Raw genomic sequence first — 16,610 nt, forward strand, 5'->3', positions numbered from 1 at the left:
GTTTCCACATGACAGTGGAGCCAGAAGTTACAGCATGTCTTGCTTAGGGTGACCAGATGGCCCTAGAGACAGTTCCGATATTTGGAGCTGTGTCTTATATATGCACCTATTTCTCCCTCTTTCTCCCATCCTGTCCTGATTTTTCACACTTGTTATCTAGTCACCCTAGTCTTGCTCCACTGCAAATGCTTTTTTTTTTTTTTTAATTTGTGGATGATAAAAGCTGTCACCATTGTCTTTAGGCTATAATTTTTCCAATAGCCATGAGCAAAAAGCACTTGTGTTTTAATACCCATGCATCCTTATAAGGAACAAATAGTAACTCAGATTCTATAGCCCTTTTAGGAGTTATACCCTACACTCTTTTGTAAAGCTCTTTCTCACCAACATGCAGTTCTGATAAGGTTAGCTTCAGGGAGACTTGGGATACCAGTTATACACTCCTGCTTTAAATAAAGAGGGGGAAAAGTGTGTATGAACTCAGTGCATATTATGATTGTATTAATGAGGCAATCAGAGCTTTCTCACAAAAAATTGCACCCCATGAATAGACAAGGAAATATATTCTTTCCAAAAATCCTCTTTAGTTTGCAGAGCTACATTCTGGCCTGTAGGTGTCAGAGTCAGATTATAGAAAAAACTAAATTAATTCACATGAAATAAATATTTCTGCAAAGCAATGCTGTCTGTGGAGAAGGGCTGAGGATGAAAAAACTTGGCCCTGCTGTATGAATGCATATGGTGAAGAGAGTCTTCTTAAATTATCCTCCATCTCCAGGAAAGGGATACTGTGGCTTCTGGGAATAAAGTCCATTTTTCCCTCTGTAATTTTGTCTTGAAGTCCACTAGTTTTCTCTTGCTTGGCCTGATCCTTGTCTTTTTTCCCCTTCGTCCAATCTCCCAACTACACTTCTCTCACCCAAGAACAGAAGTGACTGAAAATATTAGCAGAGCAGCATGTTTCTGCTCCCCTTGCAGGAACACTGTAGAAGTAATGTGGCTGCAGGGTAAAGCCATGATGAGTACCATAGAAAGAAAACAGCTAAACAGCTAGGAGGGCAACAAATAATAATCCTAAACCTGTGACTGCCTCAGTAAAACAATTAGGACACAGAATTCACAAGACTCTAAAGTACAGATATAGTATCCTTCATCTTGGAGGGTCTGAAAACACTTGATAGACTGCGTCTATAAGGAATCCTTAATCCTGCACTGATAGGCAACCATCTCTGTGGTAGAGCATTCCAATCATTCTGTCCTAGCGATACAACACTACAATGTAGAAAGAGCAATAAAGTTTCAGAGTGAGTTTGAGGTCGTCAGGATTGGAACTACTTACATTGGAATTAATCTTGGACACTTGTGAAAAGAGTAAAAGTGAACAATTTAGGAGCAATTTTGTAAGTACCAGTTCAGAACTCATTTAATAACTTGCTTGAAAAATGGGGAATTTGTTTTTGTTTTTAATTTATTAGAGAGGAAGTGCTTTATTCTGCATTTGACTCTGTAATCCAGAGGAAGCCTTTTTTGGTTAAATTAAGTAAAACGAATAAGCAAGCTACCTCTGTAATCTAACTAGCATGATTATTTTCCCATTAGGAAAATATATTTAAGGAATATTGGAGATCTATGAATTTTTGAGCCCTACAGTATTCATAGTTAATCCATAGTTAAATGGAATAGCTAAAGAGATTAATTACTACATTTGAAAATGTAAATAAAATTTACCGTGTATTGTATTGCTTTTTTTTTTAAAACTGAGTTTCAGGGGCTTGAGTTAGATGTTTCTATTCTGGGCCAAATTTAAAATCTTGGCATTTAAACAGGCACAATGTCGTTTTGAAGTTCATGATGTATAAAATTTCTTCTTGATGACTTTGCTATACAACAAGCCCCTTTACACAAGGTCATTTAACACTTTTTTAACTACATCTATATTAATCTATCCTATTATGCATTTGTATAGCATCAGGATTCTCCCAGATGCTAATCATATCTTGTTTACACCCAGACTTTACACACTACACTCCCTTAGGAGTAATTGGAGAAGGTCAGACTTCAGCTGGTGGTACTATTTTGTTTCAATCTGTTTGATGAACAATCCAACAGTGACTGCATCTCATGCCTTATCTTGTGAGATGTAAAATGCCTTGAATTTTCACTGAATTCAATGAGAGTTGAAGGCTTTCAACACTGCCCCACATCAGGACCTTTCAGATTAAAGAATTATCTTCCCAAGCAGATACCAAAAATGTTTTTAATTTTTTAAATGCAAAGTTGGGCCCACTAAAATTGTCTAGTCATTCTGACATATGGGGATGTGAGTTCAGGAGAGAACTTGATTCCCAGACCTTCAGTGGCTGAGAATAATGAGGAAGTAGTATGCTCAGATTGGAGGAGAGCACTGTTATGCGGTGTTCGCTTCTGGCCAACCCACAAGTAATGTTGATAGACTGTAGAAGGAATCACATTCTCCTTTCTATAGTTAGAAAAATGGATCAGACTCAACATCTTTTACGATCAGATGCATCGTGTCTAATCCAACTGAAGTAATTGGAAACATTCTCGCTGACTTCAGTGGATTTTGGATCAGACACATAATAAGCAGGAAGCTTATTGAGACTCTTCCCTGTCTCAGGTTAAAGTTGGATTCTGTATAGAATAGAACAACCTGAGTAGAGTAAACTTCATAATGGAACAAGTCTCAAGAAGAAAACACCAAACTTGGATTGGTTTGAAAGGAAATGGGTAATAACAATACATTATTTCAAAATAAATAATGGCCTTAAACCCACTACATGGTTTTGAATTTGATTCAAACATTTGATTTTACTATGTAGGTATAGAGCCATCCTCACTTGGATTTAGATATATTGACAGAAAAGAGAAAACCACACAGACACGTGTACTCTAGTAATTGCAATAAACAATTTGGGAAAAAAAACTCTATAGAAAATAAAAAACAGAAACCCACAGAATCCTTGGAAGTTTTTGTGTGTTTTCCCCACTCTGTACCTAGGGATTTCTCTTGCTTTTGCAGATATTTTAGTTTGCCTTCTTTTGGCTAGCTTACTATATGGTTGATGCAAGGCACTTGCTCTTTTTTGGGCTGTGAAACTTACTGTATAGCAATTTGCAGAAAGATATCACAAAGGTTTCCTGGATAGACAACTCCCCCCCCCCCCAGGATATTCTGTTAAGCAGAAGCATTCATGTTTAGAAAAATTCAAACTTTTTTTTCTTTAAAAAAAACCCCCCAACATACCAAGCAGGAGAGTTTTAGATACTTCATTATAAAAAAGCCAGCAGACCTGGGACCCTCCTGAGCAATTCTTATTCACACAGGTAAAACATAGTCATGCAAGCATTCCCATTGTTGCCAGTAGGTCTATTCACATGAGCAAAAATTGTAGAAATGGAATCTGAGGTTTTCCTTTTGTGAAATAAAAAAACCTGACTACCACCATCTGAAGTTCTGCAAGCTCAAAAACACCTGTCATTTGGGAAAATTAAAGTGGCCCCATGAAACTTAGATTCAAGTGACTAATTAGGAACTGCTTTACCAATAGCTTGTGTCAGATGAAAAACCTGACACTTATAAGTGTCCTTATCAGAAAGATATCCTGTAAGGAAAACTTAGTAAGGTTCCTTTGTGACTGGCAATAATTTCTCAGTGTGAAGGGAAGAAAAAAAGAATTCAAAGGCACTTTAAGCCACCTGTACCTTTAAGAGTTTTTTTTTAATGCTGCTTGGAGTAAGGATTGTGAGTTGGACCATCTCTCGCTCATGCTTTGACTCTATATATTTTTGTATAACATTCCTGTGAGCAGCAAGGTAGCTGTTTGGTCTTTGTCAAATTATTATTTATTTAAGGCTTTTCTATGACTTAATGATGCCCCCCAGTCTTCTATGGACTATTCCTACAGACAGAATTTCAGAGCCTGCTGTTTAGATGTGCTGTATTTTACTAGCACAGAACAATCACCAATGTTGGTTGGATGAAAAAAATTCAGCAGTACACCAAGGTCTCTGCTCTGCAGAACATAACATGACAATGTTATCTTATTATTTTATTCAGAGCTGTTTTCTAGGTTTTTCTGTTGGCTAGCAATTGTACAAGTTTCTCAGTATAAATAAAATTGTATAAAAATTTGGATCCCAACTGATCTCCAGCAATAGGGATGGACATGGATTATATTTTTTAAATTATTTACAGCTTTCCAGTGTCTGTGGCTTTAAATTATTGATACCAGTGACAGCAATTGTCGATGAGACAAAGCTTGCACTGAAAGCAGAGGCAGCAGAAAACTATATGTGCTGGGGACTGATTCAGTTCAGTCCTTCCAATTCTTTTTAGCAAGGAAAAATGTCATTGTTCCTTCATGTTAGTGCACCTCAAATATAGAGATAATTATTGAGAAGTCTTCCACTATAGTTTCTCATTAAAAGTGGCTTTAGAATCCCGGATGCAACAAGAGTATTCTAACTGACTGTCAAATTCTTGTAAGAAGTGCCCAGTAAATGGCTGAATAACGACCGCTTTCATCATTTTAATATGCAAAGTTATAAAAAGAAAATGCCCTGCTGCAGAGAAAGCAGTAGTGCAGCAGAATTGCTCCCCCAGTGTGCCATGGGAGCTCCAGAAGGTATTGCCCCTCCGTGTCATATAATGCTTTCTGGAGCCCGATCTAGGGCACATTCAGGGCAGTGTCTATAACGCAAAGATATTAGTTGCTCCAAAAGTGCTGGTGTATCATCTACTGATTTCACAGGAGGGACTCACATCCTAGTTTGTATAGCAGCAGCAGCAGCAGGAATAAGCACTGCAGATCATCCGTCTTCTTTATTAGTGCCTCTGTCTCTGTGACCTAGGCTGCTGTATCCTTCTGAGTCTGTTCCTGTGTCTCTGATGGCTTCTAATGAAGTGCAGTTACTTTAGCTACAGAAGGACATGCTTGTCTCTAAATACGTTGGCATGGGATCTTATTTGGGTCTCTCATTTTCCCTTTGGAAACCGGAGATCCCAGAGCTTTGCAGGAATTATGCAGTTGTTGAAAAGGCCATGAAAGAAAAGGGACTAGATTTTCTCAGTGTTTGGTTCTGGGGTTTTGTTGGGCCCCTTACTACTAAAATGAGAAAAGATCTCTTCCGAGAAAACGTTAGTAAACAATGGGTGTATAATATTCTTACTTGCTGACTGGAAAAGAGTTGTGTGAAATGCAGAATGACATCCTGTACTAGCTGGGGATCAGGTGCTGTATTGGACAAAGATAAGTGCTGTATTAATAAGGGAGAAATGATAGAAGAACAAATTGCAGTCTGTGGGGGACTAGAGGCAGAGAAATCACACTTCATATATCCTCTTATATGTTGAAAGGAACCAGAAGTCTTTCCTTGTGCTACAGTTTAGGAAATAAAAAAAAAAAATCTGTAATGATCTATGAGATATTAATTGTTAGGACGACACATTTGCTCTATTTTATAACCCATCGTTCCCCAGACTGCATGTGGAGATAAAAAAAGTGCAATATATTTAAAAATATATATATTTGACTTCATGGGCACCAGAATCAGATTCTCTGTTTAATTCCATCTATAACAGAGCATCCAAGGGTAGAATTTCTGGGAGAATACTGAGACCAGACTTGTTTAAAGATTGAGCTACTTTTGGCAAGACTACCTTTTATTCCCCATTGCTGTCAGTCAGTTGATAGTAATTATGGACTTTGAAATGAAATGGGGCTTTCAACTGTGAGGGTGCAAAAAGTGCCCCTTAATCTACTGCTTGATCACTAATCAGCAGCTCCACAATAGCAAGCAATACAAGACAATGGCATTAGTAGCGGAATCTCATAGATTATGCCATGATGCAAGAAAAGGGCTTGCTAGTAATGCATCACGTATTGGTATTTGGATGCTAATGAAATAGTGCTATTGCGATAACAACATGGAAGGAAAGGAAACATTTCAAAATTGCAAACAAAATTGATCATTTGGCTAAACTCATCCCAAGCTCCACCTTTTTAGAAGAACCGGTGTTAAAATACATAAAAACTTGTAATGAGCATTAAATTTTTGAATTGTTGTTTACTGGGGCAGACCTTGCCAACCCATCCTGGGAACTCCTTCCTGAAAAGGAGTAAACCAGGTGTCCTTGTCCACTTCTTCTGTGTGCATTCCATTACTCCATCTACTCTAACACATAGTGATGGGACCAATTCATCTAGGGGCCTATGGATCCTAGATATCTATTGTACTTATATGTCCTTTTGTGGTCTGAGCCCCTCACATTGTTTAACATATTTATCCTCAAAATGTCCCCATGAGACAGGGAAGTACTACTAGATCCCCATTTTACAAGTTGGGGACTAAGGAACAGAAGGATGAAATGACTTGCCTAAGGTCTTATAGGAAGATTGTGGGGAAAGCAAGGAATTGAACCTAGGTCTCCCATATCCCAGGCTAGGGCCCTTAATGCTGGACCATCCTTCCTCTTTATTGACTTATTGATCTAGGATGGACTCCCCTAAAACCCAGTGGAGGCAGGATGGATGGAACACAACTGCAGAGGTTACTGCACCTGTGGGATGCAGTAGTTTTCTGTCTCCTCTGAATGCTGCAGATGTACCCCAGACCAAGACCAAGACCATTTACTCAGGCTTGGCTCAGGAAACCAGATCTGGGCCACTGGAAATATAATACCCTGCTTTCTGTTCATAGTCGTGTCTGGTGCTATCATGAAGATAACACATCTGCATTGCCATGCAACAAATCTTTGAGAAAACATGCATCTTTTCTGACTCAGTAGACATTTGCTGTCTCCCAGTCTCACGCAGGAACCTATAGATCAGTGGTTCTCAAACTGTGGGTCTGGACCCCAAAGTGGGTAGTGACCCTGTTTTAATGGGGTTGCCACAGGGCTGGTGTTAGACTTGCTGGGGCGCAGGTTTGAAGCTTCAGCCGGAGAGCTTCAGCCCTGGGTGGCAGGGCTCAGGTTTCAGCCCCCCCAACTGAAGCCCTTCATCTTCGGCCCCCCCGTCCCCCCACCCACGGTGGTGGGGCTTGGGCTTAGGCTTCGCCCCCCCAGATCATGTAGTGATTTGTGTTGTCCGAAGGGGGTTGCGGTGCAATGAAGTTTGAGAACCGCTGGTGGAAATACATTACGTTTTTAAAAAAGTCCCAGCTGTGAACACCAGATGGCCCTGAAAGACTTTGGATTAGGCACTTTGCTAAATCCAGAGCTCAGTAATTATGACACTTGACTGAAGAATGAAGGAAACTTGCTGAGCTCTGTATTTCCATGTGCTAAAAAAGGGCTATAATTAAGATACATGTGGAAATTATAACCTTCTAGTCTTTCATCTGGCAGTGTTAAAAATACTAACAATTTATTATACCAGGTTAAATCAGTGGATCGTTAATTGTAAGTGAAATGGTGGGGGATGCATGAAATTCATCTGAGTACACAGGAGCCACATGAAACCCTTTGTGCCACTTAAGCCCTTGTTAAGGATTGAAGTAGGCAGCGCATAGGGTCTCATAGCAGCCTCTGTTCTTCAATAAATTGCACTGTAACGCATTGAAGGGCATTATATGATGGGGAAACCAAAGAAACAATATGTAGGTAGCAAAAGTTAATGTTCTAAACTGTAATTGCCTTTTGGTGCTGGATAGATTCTTTTTACACTCATCAGTAGCATGGAGGCAACAATGAGAGGTAGAGTAGTAAAAATAATGTACCAGTTCTTTTGTAGGGAAGGGTTCTAAAGCAGCCAGGCATAGGACTCGTATCACTTGAAACACCCTTTCTTTATCATAAAGCAAATCAATTGTCTAATTGTTTATTAGGGCACTTATACGAGGATTTGGCCCAAAAGGCAATCTTGGATTGTCCCTAACTCAAGTCCTGAGCTTGCTAGCATTGTAGACCATGGCAAATCTCCCATTAAGTTCACAGGTGTTAAATTTTAGGTGGTTTATGTCTTACCCATAGACATTTTTCTCTGGGCTAAAACTTAGCATACAGAAATCTCAAACAAACAGCATAGGCCAACTTTTTAAAATTTAGATGCTGGCAGATAAAAATCTACATCCATGTTAACATGCCTTTAAAGAAAAAAGGTAGATATTTAGATTCAGGTACCTATATTCATAAATTTTAGCCTTAATTTTGAAAGAAGATGTAATGTTTAAAACTCACCCCCCATCAGCTTTTTGTCATAATTTTATTGTAAGTTACAAGAGTGAAAAAGAATATATTAAAAATGGTTTTGTTAACATCATGGGGGCAACCAGAAATGCAGCAGACAGCATAGCAAACCTAGTAACAAAGGAAGTAACAATGAAAGGACTCAGAATTTGTGTTTCAAGTTTGTAGCTCAGAAATGTACCTGCATCTAGTCAATACATCAATTTACTAAAAGTAGTACAGAATTCTCCAATTCACCTTCCTGCAGAGCCAGAAGTGTAAAATATAAAGCCAATGCTGATGGAGGTAGGTGAATACTTTAAAGCCAAATCTGCAAACTTCAAAACTGAGTTTTTCAAATTTTGTTTCTATATTTGGAAATGATATTGGAAAAATATTATGAAATGTCACTGTTTTTGCTCAAAACTTGAGACAATTCTAAGTGAAAACAGGCCAGATTCATTAAAAAATGGTCTTATTTTTAAATCAAAACCCACAGCATTTTGAAATTTCCATTTCAGAAACTCACAGTTCAAAATTCCTTTCAGATGAAAATTCATTCACACAGAAAACAGAAGTTTGAATTTTGCTTCTTTAAGTATGGCCCCTATGCAGAAATTTAAAATAAAAACAAGGCCCTCCCCCCCAAAATAGCCTACTCCTAATTTTCTGAACCCATAATGAAATGAACATTTTCACAGAACAGCGTGTAATGTGGAGAAATGTCAATGGGTTATATTATTGGGTCAAAATTAATGTGTATATATAGTTTTTTTAATTAAATTATCTATCGTGACAATTTTGACTATCATTATGAATTATTTTGGCATTCCTGGAAATGTTTTTTGTTTTCACTGTAGTTTGCAATTATAGAATGCTTGAAGTCCTTTAATCATCAGTTTCCCATGACATAACACTAAATACAAAATAATTATTCTAAATGTAGATTATCAAAATCTGTTACATGTATCTAGTTAAGTTTGTTATTTCTGGTAGCTCTGTAGTAACTGTATGCTAGTAATTTTTCAGTTTCAAATACAATAGATCTCCCTTTCTTTGATGCCTATTTACCTGCATGTGACTTCTCCCTATTCTACCAACACACAAGCCCCTATAGGACCTCATACAGCATTCTGCTAAGTGTGAAGTTTGTGTACTGTACCAGCCCTCCTAAGCAGCACTGTGTTAGGAGAAACACCTTTCACACACAATATGCTTTTCCTTTCAAGTCTTTCTGACAGTTCAAATGGTTTCATAGGATGCTGTTACAAGAAGGGCAGTAGTTGGCTTTCTGGTTTACACGTGTGCGCATGCAAATTACATGTGTATGCGCAGGGTAGACTACCCTGCAGACTCTGGACCAGATTCTCTTCTGTGCTGAGATCTGCTCAGCACAGGAACAATGCCAGGAAACTTGTTATGGTGGATGCTTTGTTGCTTGTGTTACTGAGCATATTGCATTCACCAGGGGCTTCTTTCAGTCCTCTGTTCTTCCCATACACGTTCCTTGTGTGCTACCCTCCCATTCTCCCTCTATTTCAGGGACTCCCTAACTCCTCTCCCGCATAGACAGTGGCTCTGTGCATCTCCAATTCCCTTTTCCCCATCTTCACTGTCCCCACGTCCCTGATTTCCCCCCTGGGATGCCACTTTCCCCTCCCCATCTCCAGTCCAGGTCCCTGCTTTATTCCCTCTTCCCTCACCACACACACTATCCTGAGAGTCCCTGCTTATCCTATACCCACCCAAGTCCTAGCCTCTGGGTCCCTACTTCCCTCATCACCATCTTTCTGAGCCAACCCATCCATTCCCTTGCTGGTCTCTATTTGCTTCCTACCAGCATCGCCAAGACCATTTCTCTACATTCCTCTCCAGATCTCTGCTCTCCTCGCCCTCCACTTGCTTCCCCCGACCGTCCATCTCAGTTCTTCCCACTCCAGGTCCTTGCATCTCCCAGCACTGCTGCCCCATCACTCCAGTCCCTGATGCTTTCCACTCCTCCTCTGGGTCTCCACTTCCCCCATGAACCTTTTCCTACAACATTCTCTTAATTTTGTTAGAGCCCAAGCTACAATTTCCCCATGCAGAAAGTTAAGCTGCTACCTCAGTTATGTGTAGGCAGCAGCAGGGAACACAAGAGATTCTTCTGCATAGAGCACCAGGCATTCTGTGGCCCCTGCTTTTCCTCTGAACTGGGTATTTCTAACATTCTGATTTGCACCAAAAATCAATGGGGTTGTGCCTACAAATGCAAAGAAGATTCTCTGCCATTTTGGAATTGATCAGATTTGGCTTTCAAAAGTTATCGCATTACAGACAAACAGAGAATTACCATTGAGTTGAGTACTGTGCTCCAATGAGACGGTGGAGCCAGTTATGTACGTCACAGAACAACTGTCAGGTAATAAGAACTTTTGGTCAATAGCAGTCCTGGAGAGATTTGTTCTGGCAACATAGAAGTGAGTAGATCTGTTGTCACTCTCTGGAGCCACCCAGTCTTCAGGTTTATCAAGTTCATGCTTTCTTGAACTGTAGGCTAAAAATTGAGTTTTGTTGGCATTTATTTTTCACACCAGCTCTAACTAGATCTTTTTTTGAATTTACTTCAGATTCATGCATCCATTTTTTTCAACCAGTGATTTTTGGTCTATATTTTACTCTTTACAGAGTGTTTTTGTATTCCTGTCACAGGCCTGTCCCCAGGAAAGTTAATTTATTTGTTTTTAGATGGGAGCAGAGAAAGCATGATAATAGCTATGCAGGGAAAAGGCACTGATGAATATATCATCCATTAGATTAAGTGTTCAAACATATTTTATATGCTAGAGACTCAGTCATCGCTGTAGATTGGAGATGTGTGTACATCTGCAATGGGCAGTTGGGCCCTGTGTTATACCAGCTATAACACACTCTTGCCAGTTTTCATCATGAGGGAGTCAGGATAAGACATTAAATGCATATACTAGTATCATGTAATGTTAAAAAACACTGTATAAAGCACATGTGCACCACCACAGGGAGTTTTGCCAACCTTCTCCTAGTGCCTATGTTTGCAAATAGGGAAATCCCATAGTTCACAAAGCTTAGCTCTGACCTGCCATGCAGTCTAGTCCTTGCTTTTCAGCTTGCTTTACTACATAAGGGGAATTGAGTGTTCCTTCTGCTGAGCCTGAAGGAGGGTGTTTGGCACAGCCATTGGCTGTAGCAAGGTCCGTGATCGTCTCTGGATCCAAGAATCTGCTGCTGGCAGTCACTGGCTGCTTGAGCTGCCAAGAGCTGGAAGCCTTGGCCTTAGAACAGTCCACCTGGGGGGCTGCCTTGGAGCCAGGGACTCTGGAAGTCCATGCTGTTGTGAAGCCACAAACCCGGGAGCTTAGAAGCTAGGACCCCCACTACACCACCACGTGGACTGCTGAGGAAGCCGCAGGGTGACATGACAGTCAGTCCTGACCGACAGAGTTCTACCAGCTCTAATTAACACCCTTCAGCATTACAGTAGAAAGCAGCAGTTCCCAAACTGTGGTCATGACCCCCAAGTGGGGTCACTTCATCAGCAGATGGGATTGCAGCAATCCCAAGTGTGTGGGATACTTGCAAGGTCATGCCACATGGAGAATGCTATTTTGAGCTACCAAATGGCACCCTCCATACGTCTGTGAGGTCACATTGCGTGAAGAGTGCCATTTTGTAAAGCAAAATAGTGTCCTCCATGCTGTGTGACCTTGCATGTATGGCGCATTCAACATCATACCACATGGCCATTTGTAAATGGCCTCCTCCATACTGTCTGGGGTGACAAGAAGCAACATACCTAAAAATTGGGTCATGCAAAGAAAATGTTTGGGAACCACTGGTATAAAGAACGCCCTTCACGGAACTCTTGAGAGACTCAGTCCTGCATGTATAGCACTTCCCTCCCAATGAAGTCAGCTCTAACTTCAGCTTTTAAAATCAATATCATGAAGCAAGTGGGATATATCTACATCCAGTGGACAAACTCCTTAGGTCTAACTGAGCTCTGCTTGGCTCAGCATCTGAGGGGCATCTACAGAACCTAATCTTGGGGTTGGCCAAAGGCCAGTCTATCCCTGGTACATTCTGGAGCAGCCTCAGAGCTGCTGTAACTTGCTACTATTTGCAATAGCTCTCAATAGTGGGATAATTCCCATGACTGGAATTATTGATATATAAAGATACAGCTTATTTGGGAAGGACAGGCAGGGAAAAAAGGGAAGAGGTGTTCCCTTGTATATCAAAGATGTATGTATGTACTTGCACTGAGGTTGAGATGGAAGTGGGAGGCAGACCTGTTGAAAGTCTCTGTGTAAGGATAACAAGGGATAGAAAACAAGGGTGCTGGCATAGTACAGGTCTACTATTGACCACCTAATCAGGAAGAGGTGGATAAGGCTTTTTTTAAACAAAGTCTCCCAAAGCACAGAACATGGTGGTGCTGTGAGACTTAACTACCCAGATATCCGATAAAATTCCAAACTTTAAGGGTAGTTAAGTAATAGAACAAGTTGCCAAGGGAGGTTGTGGAAACTCTGTCATTGGAGGTTTTTAAGACCAGGTTAGACAAACGTGTTAGGGTGTGTAGTCAGTATCATCCTTTCTCAGTAAAGGGGACTGGATTAGATGACCTATCAAGGTCCCTTCCAGTCCTACGTGTCTATGATTTTTAGGACTACAAACAGCTCTGTGACTATGACCCATTCTCACAGTCAGTCCCTATGTGAGGCGGGACTTCAGGAACAATGCAGAGCCACCTACACGAGCTCTGTACTGCCTAGGGATTCTCCTGTGCCAGTGGAATTCTCAGGCATCTGGCTAAATTGACTTTGAGCTGCTTTGCTCTGACAGAAAAGTAACCCTAGAGAGAGCTAAGATTTGATAATGTCTCTCAAAAGCATTAAAGCCAGTTAAAAGTTAACCAGAACCCTAATGCTGCCTTCCTCAGGGTAATAAGCTCTACACTCGGCAGATGTGTTCACCTGATCCAGCCCTATATCAAAGTTCTGTTAGGGAAAGTAGGAATGTGTATGTTCCCTATTCAATAGGTTTAAAAGAAAATCCACACCAAGTTCTTTTTGTACTGTGCTGCAATTCTTATCTTTCCCCCTCTGACTTCCATGGTTCTGTCCACACAGACATCCTATCACCCCATCTATTTTTCAAGCAACACTACTTGATCTAGAACCAATTTTCACTTTAGTGGAGTGATGGGGTAGCCAAGGTTCCCTGCCTTTAGCCTAGAATTTTACTATGTTGATATTGTAATGGAACTAAGTAGTTAAAATAGTCATTGTCATCAACAGACATTCCAGTAAAGGCTCATGAGAGGTGCATTTCATTATGTGGTGCATTCTGCGCTAACTCTCCTGGCTCATCCCACTGGCTATTTGTGCCCTGACCTTGCAAAGAAGTTGGACCAGTTTTATCCTAGCTGCAACTCTACTGATGTCATTGGAGTCACAAGGGGATTAATTTCACCCCTTTACGCCAAAGGAGTTACTGGGATGCAAGTCAAGTTGCATTATTGGGCATTATTTCATGAGTTAAGATGAACATATTGGTATCATCCAGGGGTATGACTGTGAAGCAGTCATCCCAAAGACTAATCATAACATTTTTATTTCCCTTTCTCAGGTGCTGTTCAGAGTGTTTTAAAAAACACCTGCAAATAGAAAAATAAATGCATTTCCCACAAGTATTTCAGCAATTTTTGTGGAGAGTGTCCTTTTACGGGTGCTCCTGAATGGGGCTAGATTCTTCCCTGATGTATGCAAATCAGCACAAAATGTGTGCCTAAATTGCTAGAAAAATGTTCTTTTCAACAGTGGAAACAGGATTTTTCTTTTTAAACTTGTAGTTCTGTCTAGTCTGCATATATATTTACAAGAAAAGTAGAACTTTGGTGTTTATACATTTGAATGTCAGCATTATATATATATATATATATGACTATACTGGTAAACAACAGTGAGCATTAAGTAACAGTATAGACTCCCTTTTCATGTTAAACATGCAACAGTGAGTGTTGCAATCTATTCTATTATCAGATTGTGCAAAGGAAGAGGAAAAAATATCAATTGAAAGAGAAATGCCACCTTCCAACACTCCAAAGTTTTGCCAGTCGATAACACCAGGTAGTGTCTATTACTACTTAATATATATGCAGACTAGACAGAACTACAAGTTTAAAAAGAAAAATCCTGTTTCCACTGTTGAAAAGAACATTTTTCTAGCAATTTAGGCACACATTTTGTGCTGATTTGCATACATCAGGGAAGAATCTAGCCCCATTCAGGAGCACCCGTAAAAGGACACTCTACACAAAAATTGCTGAAATACTTGTGGGAAATGCATTTATTTTTCTATTTGTGATGGTTCAATTGAAGTCATGTTGATACTATTGTCATTCTGCATATTGGTGGATTGCAACGCTGACAGTGAGTCTCCCTGACTGGGACTGTTTTTTTCTTGACCAAGTAGCGCATTGTGTACAGAAAAACTACAGAAATTCTGTTGGCAGCAGGTAGTTTTGAAGCTGAGAACTCCTAAGTCCACCCAGGTCTTTCAGCTAGTCTGGAACCGCCACAGCATCATTTAATTTTGAGTTATTTAACTTATCTAGTAATCACAGTCCCCTCCTGTTATAATACAGATAGACTGCTGTGATTCTATGAGTTGTTCTGTCTGGAATTTCACTGTGAACGATTGCTGGAACAAGGAGAGTATGTTAGGGAGATAGTGAGGAGAGCTGAGCTGCTCAGTGTGGCTTCTTGTGCTACTTAGATCTGCACCAAGTAATTGAAAATCAACACTATTGTTCTCTCCTTTTCTGAGAGAAGGCAGATTAATCCAGCTCAGATATTCATCCCATCCCAGCTGCAACGGTGAGAACACTTTTCTTTTTAGCCTTTGCAACTCAAGCAAAACGGAGGCTTCTAGTGGTAGCATCCACTAAGTGTTCCTGCTCAGTTTACCCTCTGGGATGTCCCTCTTTAGTTTCTATAGTTCTATGGAAATGTAAAATACATGCCAGACTTTCTTGTGTCCAATCCCCAGAATTTAGGATTTTCCCCTACAGCATATTTATCCTACTTTGGTAAATCTAATTGAGGAACTCTCTCCTAATAAGCTGGTCATTCAGCTCCTTAATTTTTCTTGCTCTTCCCTCTCTCCCCTTCACTTGATCTACATCTTTTAAGTTCTGACTTCTCTAGCAAGGGCAGTTCAGTTGAGTGGTGATAACCCAGGTATTCCTTGGGGGAAAGTCCCAGAGCCTTTTGTCTGGTCTCATCCTCTCATTTCTTGTCTCCTTTTGACAGTTGATTACTCACTTTTCCTAAAAACTATTTCCCTTTCCTTGGGCTTTCATCTTTCTGGGCTCTTCTAGTTTTCCTCTTTTTATTTTTAAGACCCCCCCTCACTAGTTGCTCTTCCTCTCTCCTACATGTTAGTGTCCCTGAGGACTCTATCCTTGGTTTCCTTCTCTTCTGCCTGGATGTCCTATCCACGGGTGACACCATTCACCCCGTTGACCAGAATGCATTCTATCCTTCCACTACGTTCTACCCTTTGAAAGACTTCCTTACAATGAGCAGATATCGGATCATTGCCGAACATTACACATACTTATCCTAATAGTTTTTTTATGGGAAAGACAGTCCACTTGAACCTGTGAGTTTTAGCACTCTCACCTGCAGGCAGTCCAGCTGGCTAGAAACACAGGCATGGGGGAAGAAGACACAACTCAAAGCATGAAAAGCTACCTGCAGCCTTGTTTATGTGCGTATTTAGCTCATCTACTGCAATGTAGGTGCACAGGGAGTAGGAAAGGAGTTTTCAGTTAGCCTAATGAGTCTGATCTTAATGGCAACATATTTCTATATGCTTATTACAGCAATTTGAAAAACATTACACAAAAAGATTGAAAATTTTGAAAACTTCAGTTTCATGAACTACTTTGAGAATTAAAAATTCAGATACCCTCATTATTTCCTGGTCACCTTTTTTCCATTTTTTAATCAAACAAGAGTTTTAAATGAAAATCATCATTACAGCTAGCTGAAATGTTAAGTGGATCCTTCTACTGAAAGGTGATTATATATCTGTAATGGTTGGAGCCCCTCACTAAATACAGAGTCCTGTACCAGAGATTTCCCCTCTGCCTCCACAAGCACCACTTTCCCTACCAGAAGTGTGTTCCACTGGAACAATAAAACTGCCAAACAATGGAGGGAGGCTCATATGTGAGAGACAATTTTCACTGGGACCTGTCCTATGTAAATCACTCTGAAAAAGAGTGAAGAATGACCCCAGACAAAACCAGAGCAAAATCCAAAACTCATCTCTCCAGTTTAGCTTTCCCTCAATAAGTTTTATGCATACACATAAAAAACAAACCAATAAACTA

The sequence above is a fragment of the Emydura macquarii genome, unplaced genomic scaffold (assembly GCF_026122565.2).
Source record: "Emydura macquarii macquarii isolate MOO-44397 ecotype Brisbane River unplaced genomic scaffold, CSIRO-AGI_Emac_v2 contig_1263, whole genome shotgun sequence".
Classification (NCBI taxonomy): domain Eukaryota; kingdom Metazoa; phylum Chordata; order Testudines; family Chelidae; genus Emydura; species Emydura macquarii.